Source organism: Taeniopygia guttata, chromosome 3 (assembly GCF_048771995.1).
Source record: "Taeniopygia guttata chromosome 3, bTaeGut7.mat, whole genome shotgun sequence".
In the NCBI taxonomy this organism is placed as follows: domain Eukaryota; kingdom Metazoa; phylum Chordata; class Aves; order Passeriformes; family Estrildidae; genus Taeniopygia; species Taeniopygia guttata.
In genome coordinates this window covers 27,164,474-27,186,631 of record NC_133027.1, presented here as the reverse complement: position 1 = coordinate 27,186,631, position 22,158 = coordinate 27,164,474, and the positions used below count along the sequence as shown (strand labels likewise).

The following is a 22,158-nucleotide window of genomic DNA, read 5'->3' as shown; positions in this document are numbered from 1 at the left end:
CATAAACTTTTCTGCAGTGTAATGGAATGGAAAAAAATTTACAGATGCAGTGCATCAGATTAGTTTCACAAGAGCAGTATTTGTATCTTGCAAGCAATGACATATGCTGAGAGTGATACTCTTTCCAGTTTGCGAGTCAGAACTGTTTTATCCTGAGAATTATTCTGGTTCCTAAAACTGTAGCAAATAGATATTCCAGGAAGAGAACAGTTACAAGACTATCGCAGACTGTTTTTGCATCCATGCAAATTATACATTCACTGATAATTAAAGTGCTTTGAAAGAGAATTGGCAAGAATAAAATAAACCTCCAGATTGTACAATTTTCTAGCATCTAAAATGAAATTGCTGGAATACATCTTGAGTAGGCAGTGGACCAGCTTTTTTATTTTGGATTTGAATTGGTACAAGTGTACTAAATCTGATTTAGAAAGCAAGAAGAACCTCAATGAAACTTGTAGCAAAAAGGGAAAAGAGATGTGAGGAAGTAATAAAAAAAAAGATAAAAAGCAGGTGATGAAAGCAAACAGACAGCAAACTTGAATTTTCAAAGAAAACTGTAAAGATGGTATTGAAATAAAAGAATGCAGTCTAAGGAAAGACAGAAGTACTTAAAGCAGTGGAATAACATGTCTCAGTGAAACAGAGAGAGATTAAAATCCTGGCTGAGAGAATGAGAACAAAGCAATAAACCCTGTTTAGCTTGGGCTGAGAGAAGAGGATTACTCATAAAGAGGAGAAAAGGGAATGAGAGTAATGGAGTGGAGGAGAGACAGGAGAGGAGAGCATGAGAGAAGATGCTGGGAGTATAGCAAAATGAGAAATTACAGACATGGAAAAACCTCATCCTTTCAATTCCAAATAAAATCCAATGGGCACCAAAGGACTTAACATGCTGGAGAATCATAGCTGAAGAAGGGGGATATTATTATTGTATTGGATTCTCCCCTTCCATTCTGCATTGTTTTTGGCAGTGTCTTCTTGCATTGCTGCTTTGTCAGTCAGCACAGAGGTCAGGACTGACTGTGTGCTCTTCTTCAGTTGTCTGCACTGTCCAGCAGTGTGTCCCATGGTTGTCCCCATAGCTTAACCCAGGGCAGAACTGGCCATCTGTACTTGTGCTGAGACATATTCATGGCTGAACAAGACTGGTCAGTTGTTCACAACAGATAATACATGTCACTGTTTCTCTGAATATGCATTTCTGGAATTTATGAGGCTGAATGGTTCAATCAACCTAATGCATTGCAGGAACTCTTGTAACAGCCAACATCTTGGATTAGGTCTTGTATGCCTGAAAAATTGAAGCCATGATGTATTAGGAGCTTGTACATCTTTCTCTGTCTCTATTTCACATCAGTAAACACCAGCAAAATCCCAAATTGCGTTTTCTCCAAGTGCAAGAATTAAACAAACAAACCTTCACATTTTATGTGATATACATTTCTGTTGTTAGAAACACTATGAAATTCTTCCTCTGGAGACATACCTTTTGGGCTGAGGACAGCATTTTAAGTTACTAGCAAATAAATGTATATTCAGCTTCAGAAATTTTGGATTATTTTCCTGAAATATTTTAGTAGGCCATTCTTTTTTCTATTAGTCCTATATCCTGTCGAATTTTAAGAATTCCATTAGTCCTATATCCTGTCTTGTGAGATTATGACCTATGATGCTAACAGGAATGAGATGCTCACTTTCTGACTTGTCACCAGGCAAGGGTTTAGACTATCCATTTACTTAAACCTATTTGGGCATGACTATTTTGAGTAGCCAGATCTAGTTCTCTCTCAAAACATACCAGATTCTTGAAAAATTTGATTCCTCTTGGGCTCAAACTGTAGTACTATCTGTTGCCACTATCCTACAAATTGTTGGGCAAGGCTGGCCTTTATTAAAAATAGCATCAATCACATACTTAAAACTGGCATAGGTTGACCTTGAGATTTATTTCTCTGGTACAAGAAAGTATGATGGAAGAACATGTTTGCTTACTTGTTTTAATCTCTGTGAAGGTGGCCGGTGGGATTTGGAAAGTATCCACTGGAATTGGACATAATTCCTGGCCTTTGTACTTAACGTCCTAAATGTATTCATTATGCACAAACCATTCATGTGGAATTTATTGACCTGTTATGAAATTTTGAAAACTTACTCTGCACTCTCTGATTCTCATTTTTCAAGTGTGTCATCCTTCCACTTTGAACAGTAATCACTTGATGTTAAATGTATTTTGTTTTGTTCTTCAAACCAATATCCAAGATCAGTTTATGGCTATAATGTGGGAGGCAGCTGGTAGAAACTTGCTGGATTTAATGACATCCTTATGTATGTAAGTAGCACAACTATTATCTGGACTGTTCAATTTCTGCACTTATAATGCAGACACAAAAATGCAAATGAAAGAATCTAAAGGATAAAACAAAGCTGTTAGAAAGATTCAAGATAAGACAAGAAAGATTGTAAATATTTTCCTCCTTCCCAAACAGTTCTCATACTAGTTATCCTACCAAATCCCTAGGCATACAAGCAACCTTTGAAATGCTTTGAACAATTAACAGATTTATTCTTTTATGTGCAATTTAGCCCTTGGAGTATCATTTATTGCTAGCTCCTACTAAGGTCTCCCTTTTTTTTCCAGTTAAGTATTCCAACCAGTGGTAGGAGTGGCCTACTAAAATAGCACTAGAGTAAGGTAAGTGGGGTCTTAACTGCCATTCTGCTGGGCTCAGTTTTAACACTTGCTTTCAATACTAAATTTTTATTTGAACTTGAAAATTCTATTTGGATATGGTTGCATGTGTTTAAATTCTGGAGCCTTTCAGCCAGTAGGAGAATGTTCTGCCTGTGCTTTTGAGCTGTCTGAAGCTCTATGGCAGTGTTGCAACAGCATTGCTCTAAACCTCATCTGAATGTATGCCACTGAGTCAGATCCAAGCATCCTCACACTTTGCATTTACTTTCAGAATATTATCTAATCATATGCATAGGAGGGAATAAATAAACTAATTTAAAAAAAAAAATCCTCTCTACAAAGTTCTGCCTTTTCCTCTGCAGGATTTAAGGAAGGCAGTGACTCATATCCCAGAATACGTATGGAAACACATGAAGGTACTCAGTCATTGAAATACTACTGAGCAGTCCAGCACATTCTGATAGTGGTGTAGTCTGCATGAAACTGAAGACAGTAATGTGTGGGAAATACCAGCTGCTAGGGTGAGCTGGGATAAAGGCTGGTTTGTCCTGTAGATCATCAGCACTATAGTAATCTGAAAGAGTACACATTTAGTACATTTTTATTACTAGAGAAAAGAGGATTATGTTCTGACCCTTAAAGAATTTCGAGAAGGCAGACTGAGAAATTGGTGCTTCTACTGTTTTCTGTAGATGTAAGGATGAAAATAAATTTTTTTTAGAATGGAGGGAACATATATAAATGGTGAGAGAAATTCACAGTCCATTTATTGTGCAAAAAATTAGCTACATTACAAGTGATTATTTAAACTAGTAGGTAAAGAAGAGGTAACATTATTAGGCTCATACACAGAGACTGACTCATACACCAGTAATATCAGAGTAATTCCTGAGAAAGTCTGGCACTAACAAGGAAACAAATAAAGTCACAGAGGCACATTTCAGAAAATATGAGTTGTCTGGATAGTCAGAGAAGAATCTTTGCTAGTAACAGCAGTGACCACAGCAATGCTTTACACCATCATTTTTTCTTCTGAAAATTATCAAATCATGTAATCTTTAAAAAGGTTGTTTATTTTCAAATAGTTATAGCCAACTCAATGTCATGAGTTTTTGGGGTTTTTTTTTTGTCAATGAGCACCAAAATGTAAAAGTCGCAAAATAAATCTCAGTGTTAGATGAAATATCATTGCACAAGTTGTCATTAATTTGATTACATGTTGTTGTCACAGAAAGGTGCTGTTTTTTAGAATTACCAAAAAATGAAACTAGGCATGCTGTCACATTTGTTATTTTGTTATTTCATTATTGCTAATTTAAGTAAGAATGTCTTACAGCTGTACTGGTATAATTTCCTTTATTGTGGTACCTCATCCACAGGACAAATTTACATGTTTTTTTCCATCTCCAGAACATTTGGATTCTTTCCTTAATTTCTCTTAAGACAACTGGAAGTTATCCAGACTATAGTTTAAATTGCAATTCCAGTCATTTTATATTAGTTCTTCATTTTCAACATAAGTCCCTAATTTATATATCAAAGGCCTTTAAGTGGAGAAGGTGAAATCAAAAATCCTCCAAAACACACCCAACTATATCTAGATAAGCCCAGGTTTTTTATCAAGTACTTACTACTTGTTCATATGTAATCATGTTTTATTAGAGGACTGTGCATGACTGTAGGGGCATCCCACAGTGGTTTAGATCTGGCTTGCTGTGGTTTGAATTAGCTCAAAGCACTCAGAAAATGAGTTCCAGTTTAATTGACAAGCTAGTGCTGTTAGAGGACGGAGGTTCTTGAACATCTTTTATTTCTCAGCAGATTTGATCTGTTATTTTTTTCACAATTTGTGCTAAAAACATGTAACTATAACATGTTGGGTAGGCTGAGATTGATTTTATGTAATATGGCAATGTAAAATTTAGCTGTCTGGTACAGCTTCATAACACATACCTTTTTTTTTTTTTAGATTACAAAGATTCCAACTGCAGGTTTTCAGATTGTACCAGAACACTGTGAAGACTTTTTTTTTAGAAATTGTTTACTCTGTTTCCAGAACTTCAGTTCATTCAGATGTTTTTGAGAAAAGCATGTATTGCATCCAATTTTAAATTATGTTTAAGAGATTTTTAAGTCATATCAACAGTAAGGTTTTTAACTTTATGAGACTCCTTAATGACTCATTCATTCTTAGGTCTTCCTAGAAACAATACTTGGAAAATACTGAAGACAATAGGCAATTTTCTGAATCTTTACTGAAGACAAAAGACAATTTTCAGCAGAATGCTTTGCCTGGAGGATGATATCCTTCCTGCCACCAGAGGTCCCAGCCCCTCTCCAGTTGCTGATGCTCCAAGCCCTTCCAGGGGCACACAGAGAGACACTCACTGCTCTGCAGTCCCTCCAGGGACACAGCCCATCCTGTGCTCCTTTGCCAGCATGCAGAGAAGCATTTTATATCAGTCCATATTATCTCAGTAATGTACATCTCAGTACATTTACATTACAGTTAAACACACATACTACAATTCATCTGCTTGCATTTTACAATATGACAAAAAAATGTCTCAGGCAACTAAGGAAAACCCAGCAGTAACTAACTAACTTTTCCACAATAATTTCATTAGGAAACTGAGTAAGCAATAGCTGATGCTTTCTGTGATAAACTCATTTGGATTGTGATGGGTGGCAAAATAGGAGCTCTCTGCAGCATAGGAGAAAGAAGCAGACTAAACACCATATAGGGTTAATTCTAGCAAAGAAAACAATAAAAGAGTTTTAGATGTGAGGAAATATAGAACCACATAGGTTGATGGACTTTGTTAGCAGCTTAGAGTAAAAGGACAGTTATTTTCCTCTCACAGTGCTAAGAATGGAATCATAATGACTTAGCATTGTTTAAAGCTAGTAAACTGCAACTCTAAATCAGCAAATTAGCTAATGATTGCCTCTGGGTAGTGATACATAATGAAAAACAAATGAGGAAAGGTACTCATGCATTGCACTTTGTAGCTACTGGAAAAATTAAAGTTCTATCTTCATAAAAATACTGTTAAAGGGATGTTATGAAGGGCTGTGCCCTGGTAGCAGAACAATTACTGCTTCAAATGAATATGTTTTTTAATAAATGCTACTATAGCAAGTCTGCAATTCAATACTAGCACTTTTAAATGATGTGTGGTGTAACTGAGAGGTTGTATCTGCAGTGGGAAGCTGTGAATACCAGTACTTCTAGCCCTTTCTACATAGTGCCAACCTCAGATACTAGAAATACATGTACCTAAATAACCAAATAACATCACAGAGTGATATCACTATGCCAGTAATCTTCAGTGCAGAGACAGTAATAATAAGCAAGATCTCAGAGCTTTCAAACCATAAATTGATTTATTGCTATTTTTAATAAAATAAAGCAAAACATAATCATAACAAAACAATAACATTTTAATCTCTTGACCCCACACCTCTCAGGCTTCTACTTGCACAATTCCTGACACTTGCACAATGATTCTTGACTTTCCATATTGCTTGTGCTCAGCATCTTACTCTGTTTTTGCTTCCAAATTGCATTAATTTTAGTAACTTGACTGTGTTTAATTGTCCATGTCATAAGTAAAATTTTGTTTCTCTTTGCACTTTAAAGTTTCCTAGAGAAGTTCTGCAGCTGAGATGCCTTGTATATTTTTTGTCACAACATGCCTAACAACATTTTTTACATTCTTTACTATTTGTTTACAGGACAGACTAATTAAGAGTCTGATCAAATTCACATCTCTTTATATCAGTATGGGGTAGGTAAGGTGATGATTAGCTCATTTAAATATGGTAGAGTCCACATACATGTAATGGTATTATTTTGGCTTGTTGCTTCTACCACTAATTATTGATCATTTCTATTCTAATACATAATGACCAGTGCTTTTAAATGCCATAGGGAAGGTATGGTTAGCTCCATGAAATTCAGAGGAGGCACTAAAGTTTCCATACAGCCTACAAAGATGAGCACTATAAAGCAAGAAACCCCTTTTATACCATATACCACTTCAGCACTTGGCATCTACTCCCTCTAGCAAGACTTTCTTTCACTTTAGTGGCTGTAGCCCTAATTGTAGGCAGCTCAACCCCAGACAGGAGAGCCAGGAGGCAGCACATCACACCCTTGGAGCCAGCAGCAGAGAGTACAGAGCACTCAGAAGGTGCTGCAGATGGGACACAGAATCCCAGTGGCATACTGTACCTCTGGGATGTTAAAATCTCCCCAAGCAGGAAATACATTTCTGTATTCTACCTCTTGGATAGTAAGTCTAAAATTAGTGGGAATTAGTGAAGTGGGATTCTCTGGAATCACACATTGAGTTTGGGTACTGTAGGCAAAGAATTTACCCTGTGGATTGGTTTTGGAGTTTATCATCTTAGGAAGGTAACATTAAGACAAGAAACTCATTTTCAGGCATCTGAAGTATTTTAGTTATGAAAACTTACATATTTCTGGCTTAGATGATATGTGACAATGGTAATTTAGAGAATTTGAATTTTACATGAGTATCCAAAGAGGCAGTTATGCAGACTTGTATTTCAAAGTGAGTGTAATTCTTAATGTCTTTAACCTAAGGAATTTTAAAATGTTATGAGTCATGTTTTCCAAAAACTTCAAACCACAGCTGGAAGCTGTTGAAACAGATCTGTTGCTGTAAAAGGAAAAAACAATAAAGAAATATACAGGCTAGAGATTTGTAATCTCTTGTGAGGGGCACTGGAAAGTGATAAAGAACCTGATTCACTTGTCATTTTATACAAAGATTCTGCGAGATCTTTGGATCAAAAGTCTGTGTTTCTTCCAGTCTCTGGTATTTAGAGAACATTATTATTTGTGAAAGCAGCCCTTTTTTCAGCATGCAGCCATTCTACTGCTTTTCTGGCAAAAATCTGGTTTGTGTACATGGATATTTGTAAATGACCAATTTCCATTCCATAGATATAAATTTTTTTGTGTTTTAGTACTGAAGGAATGCAGAAATCCCTTGTGATAATACTAAGAATATAGCTATTTATAACAACAACAACAAAAAAAAAATTTAAAAACATTTACAGTCTTGAAGCCTTCATGTGAAAAATGAGCAGGGATGAAATAATGGAAGAAGAACTTCTGTGGGGGGAGATTATAAAAGCATACAGAGCATGTTTTTAGTCCAAATACAGTTTTTGTGGAGTCCATTTTGTGGTGTTATATTTTTCCATTAAAAAGGAAATTGCTGCCTGTTGATGTTTCACTGCAGCAGGTGTGCTTTGCAGACAATACTTCTGTAAAAACTCATAGATATCTGAAAAGAAGTGGTTATAGTGATCTTATCTTACCAGTTACCACTGCTGAAAGCAACATTGGCTTTGACTGGACGTAATCTGAGAGAGCACAAAGCAGGGACAGCGGATTATTCTTTGCCAACGAATTAAATAGATGGAGTCTCATTCCTAATCCCACAATACTGTACATGTGGAGCAGTTCCAGTGAAGGTATGGGTTTATTACATCTAAATTCCAAAATGAGAATTGAGACTGTTTGTGGTGGTTGCATAAAATCATTTTCGGAGGTGAAAACAGTCTAATACTTTTTATACTGCATATTTTTTTCCATAATGCTCAACCAGATATACTTCCTTGGATACTACTTTGATCAAATACTTGAACCTTTCTTCAGAATCATTGTCTCTCTTTATTGATTATATGTTCTTTCAGATTTCTTATTAGGCATGTAAGTAAATTAAGTCCTCTTGTACATTTATTAATTGTCCAAACTGGCCACTTCTCAAGAGGGGGAACAGCTATAAGTGCAACAACCTTGTGCACAACCCCCAGTGCTGGGGAACAGTGGCAGCTACTAAGAGATGCTGCTTTTTGCAACAATTAGTCTCCAGTAGACTGTATGGAGTCACATGTCACATGGAGGTAAATGGAGTTATAGACTAGTCCTTCTTAGATATATTTGCTTGGGCTTTTTTGCTGCTTTTTAATAAAAGCTATCTTGTTGGAAAAATGATGCAAAGAAAATGTTAAATGTTTTTCTCCACAAAGAACATATTTTCTACAGAGTCCACATTTGACCGTACATACAAGTGTTTTACAGTTATAAGAGAAGTTGCTGGTATTTTAACATTTTAATAAAATACAACCCCAAAGTTGTCAGAGGTAATGTATAGTGTGATTTAGTAGAGTCCTGGGAAATATGCCCTAAGATGCTGCCAGTAATGGAACTAAATAACTGCTTTATATTAGTCTGTTTTAGAAGACCAAGAGTATCAATACTTAACTATGTCAAAAAAGAACTCATGTAGAAAGGTACTGGTCAAATAATGACAGCTGGAAATTAATACTGACGTGGCAAAGAGTCAAAGTTTTAATGTTTGTATATTCAGAACTACTTTTCTCCCCCATATATAACATCAACCTCCACTCTGTAACACAATATCGATGTCTTTGAAATTACATTTCCAGATTCAAAGTTCCAGGGAGGAACAAGTTCTGCTGTACTGGGGAGACTGGAACAGAGTATCCATTTTTATGTTCTGTGAAGATCACACCTGAGGGGCACCTTCTGCAGTCTCCTGAGTTCTGAGAAGCCCTTGGGGACCCTCAGTGCTGATGGAATAGAGCAAAGAATGTAGCTGAGAGCAGTCCAGACACTCATTGCAAATTGTCAGAAGTCAGAAGGGGTCAATGCTGCAGTAAAAATTTATCACTAAAGGCAATATCCTCTTTTTTTATTGTGGGTTATCATTTTAACACTGTGTTGGTTATTTGTAATTAGGTAGCTATCACAGGATAGGAGAAGAAAAGAGTTGACTAAGACTCAGGTATTAACATGAGTTTCTAAAATTTGAAAAAGATAAAAACAGAAAATTTGTGTATTTCCAGGACAAATACCAAAAATTGCTGTGAGGTAATATAAAGATTCTACTGAATATTCAACCTATCCTAATTGAAATCTCTTTCAAAAAAATTCTTTTCATTGAAGAATCTTTTGGTTATCATGGTCTCCATAACTTCTGTGATGGTTATTACTGACATAGATGGTACCTATCTGCAGTATTTGTGTGCTTACTGCACGCCTCTTACTTATATATCTGGCAGAGCATTTTTAGCACTACATACTACATGTTGAACAGTGTAGTTCAAAAAGAATAACTATTAGATCTGAAGATCTTTATGGGGTTTTGTATTCAATTATTGCTCGAATGCAAGAATTGTTTTAAACAAGAGATGTAGTTTAGCATTTGTTCTTTTCCTTGTAACAATTTTGTTCTTTACAGTGCTACAAGGAGTTGAGCATTAGCTTCACAATGAGGAGATTAAACTAAAGTTATTTTGGGCTTGTATATTTTTTTTATAATGAAACAAACTACAAAACAATGGACTTTAATTTTTAATTACTCATCTGAGATGAAAACAATTAACATAAATCCAAGTTGAAATTCAATTATGGCAACAATACCATATACAATATAGCTTACTATATAATGCACACAGAACGTGTGTTCCTCTGCACCATTTTGTTTAAGTGTGCCTATATAGGAGCTTGATTTGCTGAATTTATTTCAAGCTGAATATTTTTGGAATATTAGGAAAAAATATTATCAACTTCATAATCAAGTCTCCTTTGTTTTATACTAAAGCCAAAAAATAAATCTGGACTGAAATCAAAGTAATTTATCATTTTAATAGACATAGGAAAAGAAGTGCCTATAGATTTTGTTAACGAAAAAAATACAAAAATTATTTCATGCATTAAACAACAATATTTGTACAAAAGAGATGAGAAAAAAATACAGGCTTCATTTTTCCTGAATGTCTTGATCTTAACTGGTTACTCCATGCTAAAAAGCCATAAGCCAGATGCCTGTGTTCTTATAATACTACTCCATGCATATTGCTTCTGAAATCTATGGATAGAATCATGAAGTATAGCATTAGTAAGTTATTAGGTTTAGCAAAATAGGAAATTTTCAGCAATAAAGGACACAGTCAAAATTACTGTAAGAAAAGTAATGAAAAGGGTTATAACTGAATTATAAGAGGTTACTGTTACCTTCTTCTCTCCAAATCCTAGATTTCCCTGATGTTTTCCATTCAGTTAAAATCTCAACCTATCTATCTTAGGAAGGACAAAATGACACTGGGTACTTTGTGATATATTTATAATTGAGATACATTTTGAAAACAAATCAAAAGCTAATGTTGAGATGCAGAGGCCATTGTGCAGAAGACGTATCAGGAAGGGCTCATTCCACAGAAATGTCAGGTGCTGCTTGCTTTTAATAATTTGTGCACCAGTGTGAAGTGAATGCAAGGAAAAGAGCAGGATTGCATCAGTGTGAGCAGCTTGGAAGTAGCTGGCTTACTGACCTTGATCCAGCTGTTTTTATAGCTGCTGCCACAGGCAAGTTCCCTGTCTACAACAAAAATAAGGACATGTTGCTCTGCACAGTCTATGGCTATGCAATACTTCCAGAACAGCACCCACACATCTCAGGGAATGTGCATGTATATGTGTGTGGTACCCGGTCTCCACAGACCATTCCTTGAGGAAGAGCAAATTCTGGGATATGTTGCAGCTGTCATGCAGGCTTCTTACATCAAGGGGATTTCTAAAATACAATGCAGTTTCAGACCAAAATGGCTGGTTTTGTACTTTGCCTTGTTGCAGCTTTATGTGTCATTAATAACTGCCTTGTCCAAAATCCAGGATGATTGATGTTGTAGGAGTCTATGCTGCGGTTTAGTTTGATTTGCATTTGGAATTTACCTTACCCAGTGACTGTGTGCTGTGCAAATGAGCAGCCCTTTGCTTGCTCTGCAACGTTATTAGTGATGGTAATTTGTGAACATAGGGGTGCAAGGTAAACAGTGGAATAATCAGTATGTAGAAAAGAATGTGCCAGAATATGGGAATGACATAACACTATCAAAGCTATTCCAAAAATATATTTTAGAGTCTGCAGCTACTGCCTGTCCCAGAATTTAATCAGGAACCAAAGATTTGAAAAGATTCCAGGAGGGAAAAAAAAAAAAAAAAAAAAAGAGGTAATATAAAAGTGTCACTCAAGCCAGCAGGCAATGCTAACAAATTGCCATGTCTTCGTCAAATGCTCATCACTCATTCTTGTGTCAGGTAATGACCATACAAATTGTAATTGTATAGATCAGGCAAGATGTTCATTCCAAGCAGTCACCCTTGCTATTTTATTACATGAATGTCTTATAAACTCAGAAAATGTTGAAAGGACTGTAGTAAGAGAAAAAAAGTTCGGAAATAAATGCACTGTAAAACAGGATTAATGGTATAAATTTGGGATTAGCATAAATCCTATTTACCCCTACTTAATAAGGCATTATAAAGCAAGCAAGGTCTATGTAATAGCATTTAATCTTATTTAATTTTCTTTTTTAAGCAAATATCCAGTTGACCTTAACATATATAACACAAAAGACCATTTGTGAAATATTCTGCACATCCCCAAAATCCTTTGTGATTCAGTGTAGTGAATATAATTGACCCAGTTGTATGCATGCTCCAAGATATCCATATTACAACTTTGTTCTGCATTTGCCATGCAGGAAGACTTGTCACTAAAATCCAAGGGAATTGTGGTTTCTGCCCCCTTTTATTTTTTAAATTAATTTGTAAAGACATGGAAATATATGCTCTACAGTTGAGTCTACACCCGTTAAAGTGAAAAAATTTAGTTGTTTTATTAATGTGTATATTTAAACATTTGATACATTTATGTGTATCTGGAAATAGTTTTCCAACCAGTAGTTTTTTATTCTAAGTCATGAAATAGCTTCAACAGGAAGTGATGATTTAATTATGTCAATTATAGACTTAATTACCACCTGTCTTAAAACTACATTTGTAAGTTTATATTCCTGAATTTAAAAAAAAAAATGTCTTGTTTGCATTTGAGTAATGCTTTGTCTCAAGACAGAGGTTAATAATGAGGTTTATAATATGTAGAGCTGAAAATGTTTTATTTATTACCAGGCAGAGTTTCTCCTCTAGACTGCAAATTTATTTTTATCCAATGTCTTTGAGCAGTTTAGATAAACAACATTTGAAAGTTCGCTAACTCATAAAATTGCCATAATTTGAATGCTGACAGCAAGATATTAATACCCAGAAATACATCTCAATTTAACTACTTGCAATGAAGTTACTGTCTTTCAGATAATTTTAGACATCTGTCTACTATTGTTGCTGTCATTTTCGTTGGTCAGAGTTAATATCTAAGGCTTTCAGAACATTTGAAAAGCTTATGTTTGCATGTGAAATATTAAGTAAATTTTCTCAGGATTGTCTTGTACGAAATTCTAGTAATGTTTATGACAGCACCAATGCTACCTTGAAACTCTGCATGGCCATGCTAAATATTTTCAAGTCTTTAAATTTGTAATGGTATAAATGGTATCCTATATACCAACTATCAGATCTGCTTAGTGGATGGAATTCCTTTCACCATTTCTGTTATTAACCCTACTGCTAATGTGCTACTTATCTTGCTAACCCACTTTTTCAATTAGTGGTAGACTATTTTAAAAAGTCAGGGTTTGAAGGTACTTCTTCTTGTTGTGAAAATATATTAATCTTGTTTATCAAAGCTGTCTACAGAGGAGATCTGAGACTCCTCCGTTGCATAAGTGATTTCCCTGCCTCAGATGACATGAGTACTGCACTGAGAAAACTGCCAGTACATGTGTCCTCAAGGAAGGTGTCACTCAATATAAGCAGAATTCTTACAGCTTGGAGGAGTTGAGATTTTCAAAAAACTTCCTTAGTACCTCTTTTTTTCTTCGCCCTATGACCTTCAGAGAAATTGTCCTTTTTGTTCAGGAAATGTTTTTTGCTGTTTTTCACCTTAATTCTGTTTCTCAGGCAACACAGACTACAGGAATTGTTGCTAATATATTGTTAACTCCACCAACCAATGTAATTTTCTTTCTAACTCAAACTTACCTGTCTCTACAGCTACAGCTTCTGGCTGCTGAATCTGTGTGGTGCAGTTCTCTGGGAATGTTTTCATTTCTTCAAATACATTTCAGTACATAGTATTTTCTGTCAGTACTCTATCACTCCTCTCCTCCTCTGGACAAGGGAGAGAAACAATAATGGAAGCCTCATGGGTCAGGATAGGGGCAAGGAGAGATCCTTCACCAGTTCCTGTCACAGGCAAAACAGGTTTGACTTTGGGAAAAATTAATTTAATTTATTACCAATCAAATCAGAGTAGGACTATGAGAAATAAAACCAAATCTTAAAATGCCTTCCCTTCACTCCTCCCTTCTTCCCAAGGTCAACTTCAGTCTCAAACCTCTTCCCTCCAACCTGTGCAGAGGAATGGGAAATGTGGGTTGTAGTCAGTTCATCACACATTGTCTGCTCAGAGGGAGGATTCTTTACACTCTTTCCCTGCTTCAGAGTGCGGTCCCTCCCATGGAGACGGTACTCCATGAACTTCTCCAACATGAATCCATCCCACATGCTGCAGTTCTTCACAGACTGCTCCAGCATAGTCCTTTCCATGGTGTGCAGTCCTTCAGGAACAGCCTGCTCCAGTGGGAGTCCCTTTGGGGTCACAAATCCTGCCAGCAAACCTGCTCCAAAGTGGGCTCCTTTCTCCATGGGGCCACGGGTCGTGCCAGGAGTTTGTTCCATCATGAGGTATCAGCCTCCTGTGGGTACGGTCCTGCTCCAGCACAGGCTCCTCCATTGGCTGCAGGTGGGTTTTGCACCCCTGTGGCCCTCCATGGGCTGCACCAGGGCTGCAGGGGAATCTCAGCTCTGGCACCTGGAGCATCTCCTGCTCCCCCTTCTCCCCTGACCCTGGGGTCTGCAAGAGGTCTGTCACAGAGTCCTGCTCCTCTTTCTCTACCTGTAGTCCCTGGGTTTTTCTCCCTCCCTAGCTCTGTTATCCCAGAGTTACTCCCACTGCCACAGATGGTTTGGCCTTGCCCGGTGACAAGGCAGTTTTGAAGCCAGCTGGTATTGGCTCTGTCAGACATGGAGGAAGCTTATGGCAGCTTCTCACAAACCACCACTGCCTGCAGCCCTTCCCTGCGGCCAAAACCTGTCCAGGCAAACCCAATTTATCACAAATAACAAATACAGTTGGTGCTTTTTCCGAGTCATTCTTTATTTTGATACTTAATGCCATTTAATTTCCACTTTCTCCACATGTTTGGTTGATGGTCCAAACATTTTGGATAGATGACTAATAACTACAGTGGAGAAGTTCCACAGGTTGTTTGATGAGCTGATTGAATTTTCCAAAGAACAGACAAGTTCTAAAATACAAGTAATTTTTTACATCCATGAAATTACTGAAAACATTAGTTTGTTATTTCCAAAAGGCAATGAATTTAGTTTTTTTTTTAATCCATTTAAAATATAACAACTGAATATTCACAAGATGTTGAAATAACTCATCAGTAAATAGCTCAATAATGAGTCATTGTGAAAGGCACTTCTACAGAATATAATGTCAGTATTGTGATGTTTGTGGTGCTACAACCTTCAGGAAATCACCTATCACTAATTTGGTAATTAAATTTAAATACCAAAGATAATAATGAATTCTAAATGTATCTTATAGTCTGTGGTAAATAAAAGGTAATTTGTCTTGAAAAATAGGCATTGTCTTAACTCTGTGGAAAAAAATAGCTTTTGATATAAACTGCACTATCAACATCCAATATGCTTGATTATTTCAAATCACATAAAATCATAAAATAACTCTGGAATTCAGTGGAGTTTGAAAAATCTCTCCAAATGCACCCTTTGTGCTCCATATGGATAAGCATATTTAGAAATTACCTTCAGTGTCCTTTTTTTTTTTTTTTTTTTCTTCTTCTTGTTCATAGAAGCTCTCTTGACGCCATTTAATGCTGGAATGGGATGATCAGGGAAAACTAACTTGTGGGCACTCTCTTGCAATCATACCTGGGGTCCTAAACAAACTCTCTGAGGCCCTTCTACGAGCAAACACACAGTTATTCTGTCTCCCTGCTCTCCTCAGGTGCTGGTGGAGAGGGGTACAGCTGTCCCAATTCATCCCTTACACCTTAAGCCACTTAGCATGGTTCAAGAGTTGATTTTCTGCAGTGACTGTAACAAGCATTAATGTGTTTTCACTGGGGGCATGCTAGGTAGGGTGAATAATCTATAAATATAAATCAAAATCCTGCCCACTACCACTATTAAACAAAATTTAAGGAAGCATTTTTTCCCCCAATTTTTGCTTTAGATTTGCTCTAGATCTTCCTGTTCAGATAAAATTACAGTCTACTTCAGGAGATCAAGTGCTGTGTCTGATTAGCTCTTTAAAATACCACTAAGTTGTGTGGCTTCATTTATTTCCCTTGATCCATTGACTTATTGTCTTATGGTCCCCATGGAGAATAAATATTGTCTATTCATCAACTTCTGGTTTCATATTAAAGAAAAAAAAAACTTCTTTTTAATGTCATCCTCTTCGTTAGGATGAAGGTCACGCTCTAAGTTATGTTGCACTCTATGTTGTAAGGTTTGAGCTATTCCCATTATCTCAAATATGAATCTAAAGTTCTAAAAGAATAGAAGTAAGTATTAACAATATAATTTATTCTTTTTTTTCTCATCTTTTCTACTGATACTTCTTTATAATTCCCCTTCTTTGCTTTTTTATTTACCTATCTTTTCTTTTGAATTTTATTTGCTCCATTTCTTTTTAAATGTCTTATGGACATTTTTTGTGAAATCGAACCACATCATTAAAATGTCTTGAAATTGCTTCATCTGAGATTTCTCTATCTTTCCCACCCTTTGGTTATAATTTCAAATATATCTACATTTTTTATAGAAGAGTGAAAGGGGTTCTTTTTAATGTATTTTTATAGTTCCTTGGTATTACCAGAAGTTTTTCCTCATGAAAAAAAGGAGTAAACTCTAATAGAAGTTCTAGTCATTTCCCATATGCCAAATAAAAATGATAAATCATAATGTAAAACACTGATTCGTAAGTTATTCTTTATTTAAAATCAGCTTTCCCTATTAGTATATTAAATGCAAATTGAATTGATAATTTTTTGCATCAGATGTTCTGGATAATTGTTTTTGCTACATGAGTTAAATTCTTTCAGCAATATGGTACAAGTTAAAGTTGGATTTACTGTGCTAATCCTTTTAATAAATATTCTAGCATCTTCAACAATATCATCCCACTGCTTGAATCCTTTCCTCTTCTCTGTATACATCCATATTAATTGGCAAATTCTCATCTTTGCTTTTAAGGGCATTATGTTTTATATTGCATCTTTCATGACAGTACTTCTCAAGTGCTTCTATTTCTTACTCCTTTTCCTCCTCTTTTTTCTCAAAGTCATATTATTTGTGGTGGTATTCCCACATCTGCCATTACAGCCATTTTCTGCTTCTTTTCTTGATATCAGTAGTACATACAAGTAAAATAGGAGAAAAGGCAAAAATAGCAACTGAGAAAAGATTTCTGAGAGCAGTGAAGCTGAAATAAGTTAAGATGCCAGATAATGTGCTTAATGCTTAAGCAAAAGATTATTGTAGAAACCTGAAGTCTAAAAGTATGTTTTAACCAACAGATTTTAATTATGTCCGATATATCAAGGTGACTTTTATGTTATAAATTTGAATTTCCAACATTTTTGCATTAATATTCAATCTTGAAGTCATCTATGCAATTGTATAGTTAATAACTCCACCCAAATAATTAAATAAAATACTGAATAGTACTGGATAAAGTCCTGAGATTGTTGCTGCATCTTTCTATTTTGATAGTGATTATTGGTAATTATTCTTGTGAAACTTTATTTTTAACATTTCTGAACCCATATTCAGATTACTAGATGTGTTTCTGTAGCAACTCCACAGAAAAGCAAATCAGATTTTACATGGGCCAGATTATCTGTGAGAAATCCATATTTTTTCAGTGAAGAGTACAAGGTATGTAGGAACAGTGTTTTCAAACTAAGTATTCCAGTCACATACCTAAAGCTAAGAGGAAATATTCTGTGCCTTTGTCAAAAATAATGAATTTCAATAACCAAGTACAAAAAGTAAAAAAAAAAAAAAAATAAGTGTAGGGGAACTAAAATGTCTTTCAGTAGAAAATGATCATAAATAAAGATACAATGAGTCAGTTCTAAAAAAAAATTTAGTGTTAATGATTTCCTCTTGAAATTGGGAGTACAAGGGCATGCAAAATACGTTAGCTTCTCTCTTTTTGCCTAGTAGTGTACAGGCAGTAATTCAAGTTGTTCCTATATATGAGCTACTAAATAATAAAAATGCCTTATAATTATTTTTGATCTCTGAGAGCAGATGCTGCATTGAAGGATGAAAATGTGGCAAGAATATTTAAGGGTTTTTTAAAATTTTCTGTTAATGAAAAAATGCAGTTGAAAGGATAAATGATAAATTTGTCTTAAATTTAAGAATGAAGCACATAAAATTATCACAGATTATACAGTTGCTGCTTCAGAAAATAGCACCTGAGTTTAGTCTGAAACCTTATGAATTAAATACTAAGCAGGTATGAACATCAGATGCAAAAAGTGTGTGAAATAATATAATTTGCATCAGTGGTTATGTTAGAAAAATTATTACAATTAACTTTTTTTCTTTATTTACCTGCAGACAGTTGATCTTTTTGGAGGCTGAGCTATCAGAAAAAGGAGATTTTGAATATTAAGAAAGGAGGTGATACTCAAAACTTATGAAAGGTTTCTGAACGAAGTGAGTTCAAAATAAGCTAAACTCCAAAAATATCTATGGGCTCTTAGCAAAGTAAAATTTCATTAGTATGAAATGCCAAAAATATTACATCTTTATGCTATAACCACTTAGCATGCAGAAAACATGGAGAAAACTCTGCTGCCCATAGGGAAAACAGCTGTATCATTTACACATGTATATAGTGTTCAGCTGCAGACTGTGAAAAGTGGAATCAAGTCTTGCTGAAAGGCTTTATGTCTTCAAAAAAGCTTTTTGCATATACTTCTAGTTTTGTCTGCTATCTTAGCTATCCATATTTGTCCAGTCTTCTCAGAAATAAAATCTTCTGTTTGGCAAGTTTCTTATCTCTTATAAATAGTTCCGTATAATTAATATTTGCATCATTTAAAGCTTCTGAAGCCTGGTTTTGTCTTCTAGTCACTGATGATTGATAAAGTATTTTCAACTTTGAATACATGTGTGTGATTTGTGGTCTGAAGGAGGGTATCTCTTTTTAGGACTTCAGTGAGATTTATTCATATGAGGGGCATCTAGCTGTAAGACAGGGTAGATCTAATAGTGTATGAAAAGGTCTTTCCCTATTTTTAATGCTATATTTAAATATCTACCAGTGCCTTCACGATATTTGAAATGAGATGGCCTGTATTTACCCATGCAAGCATTGTAGCAGGCTCCAAAAAAAATAATTTGATACCTTGTCAAGTGCTAAAAGAACTACCAGCTGAAATTTTCCCAGCAAGTGTCCTTAGACCATTTGACTTCTGCATCCCCTAAAGGAGGATAGAAGCAGCTTGTTCATTCATTTTCAAGTACCCAAAGCTAAGACTATCAAAGCTGCTCTGAATTATAACAGATCTATAAAAAAGAAAAAAATATAGGATTTGATAGGCATATAGTAACAATAATGACACAGAAACTACAGAGAATGAGAATCAGGTGTTACTGGTTCTTCTAATTGCCTGTACCTCAATGCCTGTCCAATTCACTGAACCAGTGGAAAGGACATCTTAATTGATTTACTCTAGGTTTTTACTATTGCATTTTAGTATATGTCATAAACTTGTGTAATGTTTACTCTTCTCTTACTCTTTTTCAAAACTTTAATTATGTTTTCATTTGCAGTGTACTCTGAAACCTACTGAGATTGTATCAAATGGGCTTCTAAATTAGTTTCTTTACTGTTGAGTGTTCTGTTTATTATCTTCCTGGCACGGGGTACCATCCCCAGCTTGATAAATTTATCAAAAGTGCTTGCAACTACTTTTTGAAGAAGTGTTTAATCCAGCCACTAGTTCAGGGGCAAGAACTAGTTCTCCATTTCCACAGTTTGTTGCTAAGGCTGACAGATAATTTTACTTTTTCTCTTGGCAACTCAACAACTGCTTGGAACCCAGAAAGCTGTCCAGGCTCTCTGTGCACTTCAGGGTCCAAGTACACCAGCATGGTAATGGCCCTGGAGAGAGAGCTTCTTGCAATCAGGTACTCACATACCATGTATAGACCCACAGATTTCTCTCATTTATATTTAATCATAGTAGTCACTGCAAGCCTGAGCATGAATTTTGGAAGGTATTTCATCTATAGGGAATTCTTCAGCCACTTAATTAAATTTATTTCTCTGCTTTTAACTCCAGCGCTTGAAATACTTTGTGGAAGCACTGTATTGTCACTGTGAGATGTTTCTCTAGAATGCAACTTGCAGGTCACGTGTTTTTTACTAAGAATTTTTTTACACCTGTATTATCTTTAACTAAGATTTGTATCTGGTATTCAAGATAAAATACATATGCCAGGAAACTCTGTACTGAATGTAGTAAATATATGTTACACACTTTTCTTCATGTTTAAGTTAATAAATATAAAGATTTTATAAAGATTTTACGCAGACCCCATCATTATAGACACCTATCTTAGTGTTTTGGGGTTTTTTTTGTCTAAGCCTCAGGGACAGGTGAACAACTCAGACAACCAGTTAAGCCAAATCAGCATCCCTGACAGTCAATGGGAACAGAGAATCATGAAAAAAGTATGTGTTTGGCTTTATTTCCACATCTGCTTTTCTTTATAGGCAGGAAAAGTCCAAATAATTAAAGTTTAGAGGTAATACTAAGCATCTGGAAAAATACTGAACACCTGATTTCTATTACTGAGTTTTAATTAACCTTCTCTTTGTACATTCAGGTAATGCAGAAGAGCAAAGAAAGTCATTTTAAGGCTTGCCACAATAAATTCCAATTTCTTTGGAAACATTGCATGTGGTCAGTGAACCTGTTAATGATGTCTAGGAAATTTATGCTGTCTCCCACCTAACAGACTCTACACTTCCTGCAGGATATTCATATTGAATGCAATTTAAAAGCTTAAAACTGGTTTAGTTTCCTAAATGGAAGAAGGAATATTATGCTTCTTGTAAATCATAAAGAACTTGAACCCAGATTTGAAGGGTAGATATCATACAGTGGTTTTGCTAGATTCTAGCATGTGTAGCAAGGGGAGCATACAATTTTAATTGCTTTGGACTGTTGAAGTCGTCAATCTATAGTGCTGCGCACTACATAGTCAGCCTTGGGCACATCAGTACTCTAATTACAGAAAGTCTGGCTCTTCACAAATATTTTAACATTTGATTTATTCCTGTTCAAGTTGTTCAATAGAGCCAGAGTTAATTGGTTTTCCAAATGAGTGTTAAAAATATAAAGACTCAGCTTCATTAAGAGGAGGCTGTACTTACTGTGCACCAATGAGTTGTAAAGCCATGGAAAGGTTAGAGTGAGATTTCATGGCCTTGTGTACAAAAACATGACTTGAATTATTTTGATTTCCTTACAAATTATAGGTAATATTTGACCCTAGTTAATAATTTAATCTAGCTGACTTTTCTTTTCCAAAGGGGAAGATGAGCTGCCTGAGGAAAAAAATTAAGCTAAATACATTAAAAGTAGGCTAAGCAATTTTATTTGTTTCATGTCTTTACCATTTACCTAAAGGAATCACAATATTTCTTTGCCATCCCTATGTAGTTTCTTTGTTCGCAAAAGGGATCAAGCTTTTGTACTGAGTCCTTTCCTTCTGTTTGAAAGATTCCTCCAAAACATCTTGCAAACTAGCAATATATCATGGATAAATCATAATTTCCTATTCCTGTGACCTACATGCTGTTCATGCACGTTCAGCAATCTCATGCTTCTAATAGCACAATTGTAATTAAGGAAACAAAGGAAGTCAGCATGTATCTTAACATTTTTAACTCCTTTTGAGGCAATAGAACAGGGTAGAAGGATTTTTCTGGGTTTTTCTCAGGAATAACTAAAGTTTATTGACTTTTTTGTTCTGCATGGGTGTATATGGGTGGTTTTTGGGGGTTTTTAGGGGAAGAGTTGCAGTGTTCTCTTGTATTACATTTTTTCTAAAACATACTAAAACTTGCATTCAGAAGAAGTATTTGATTTTTAAGACTCTTCCATTTAGATTGAGTAAGAGGAGTGAAGAATGCTCTGCAAAGTGTAATGCAGGGGTGACTCAAGGAAAAAGCTGTGTGGACAAAGTGGTTCTGTTTAGGAGCGAGGGTAGGAAGATGTGGTGAGAAAACAGCTCCTGAGCCAGCCAGGAGTGGAGCTGATCAGCAGGATGGAGTAGGTAGTGAAGATACACAGTGGCATGATCAGAGCAG

At 35.6% G+C, this 22,158-nt stretch overlaps 1 protein-coding gene and 1 long non-coding RNA gene across 19 annotated transcripts in view; both read left to right on the top strand.

The window, feature by feature from the left end:
* The window catches only part of KHDRBS2 (KH RNA binding domain containing, signal transduction associated 2), a 459,539-nt gene that overhangs the window by 228,172 nt on the left and 209,209 nt on the right, over positions 1-22,158 (top strand). The gene's annotated exons all lie outside the window — the stretch shown is intronic.
* The window catches only part of LOC140683662 (uncharacterized), a 55,108-nt gene that overhangs the window by 18,036 nt on the left and 14,914 nt on the right, over positions 1-22,158 (top strand). Inside the window, exon 1 of the long non-coding RNA XR_012054907.1 lies at positions 1-22,158. This exon is cut by the window's left edge and continues 18,036 nt beyond it. This is a non-coding gene — a long non-coding RNA (uncharacterized lncRNA).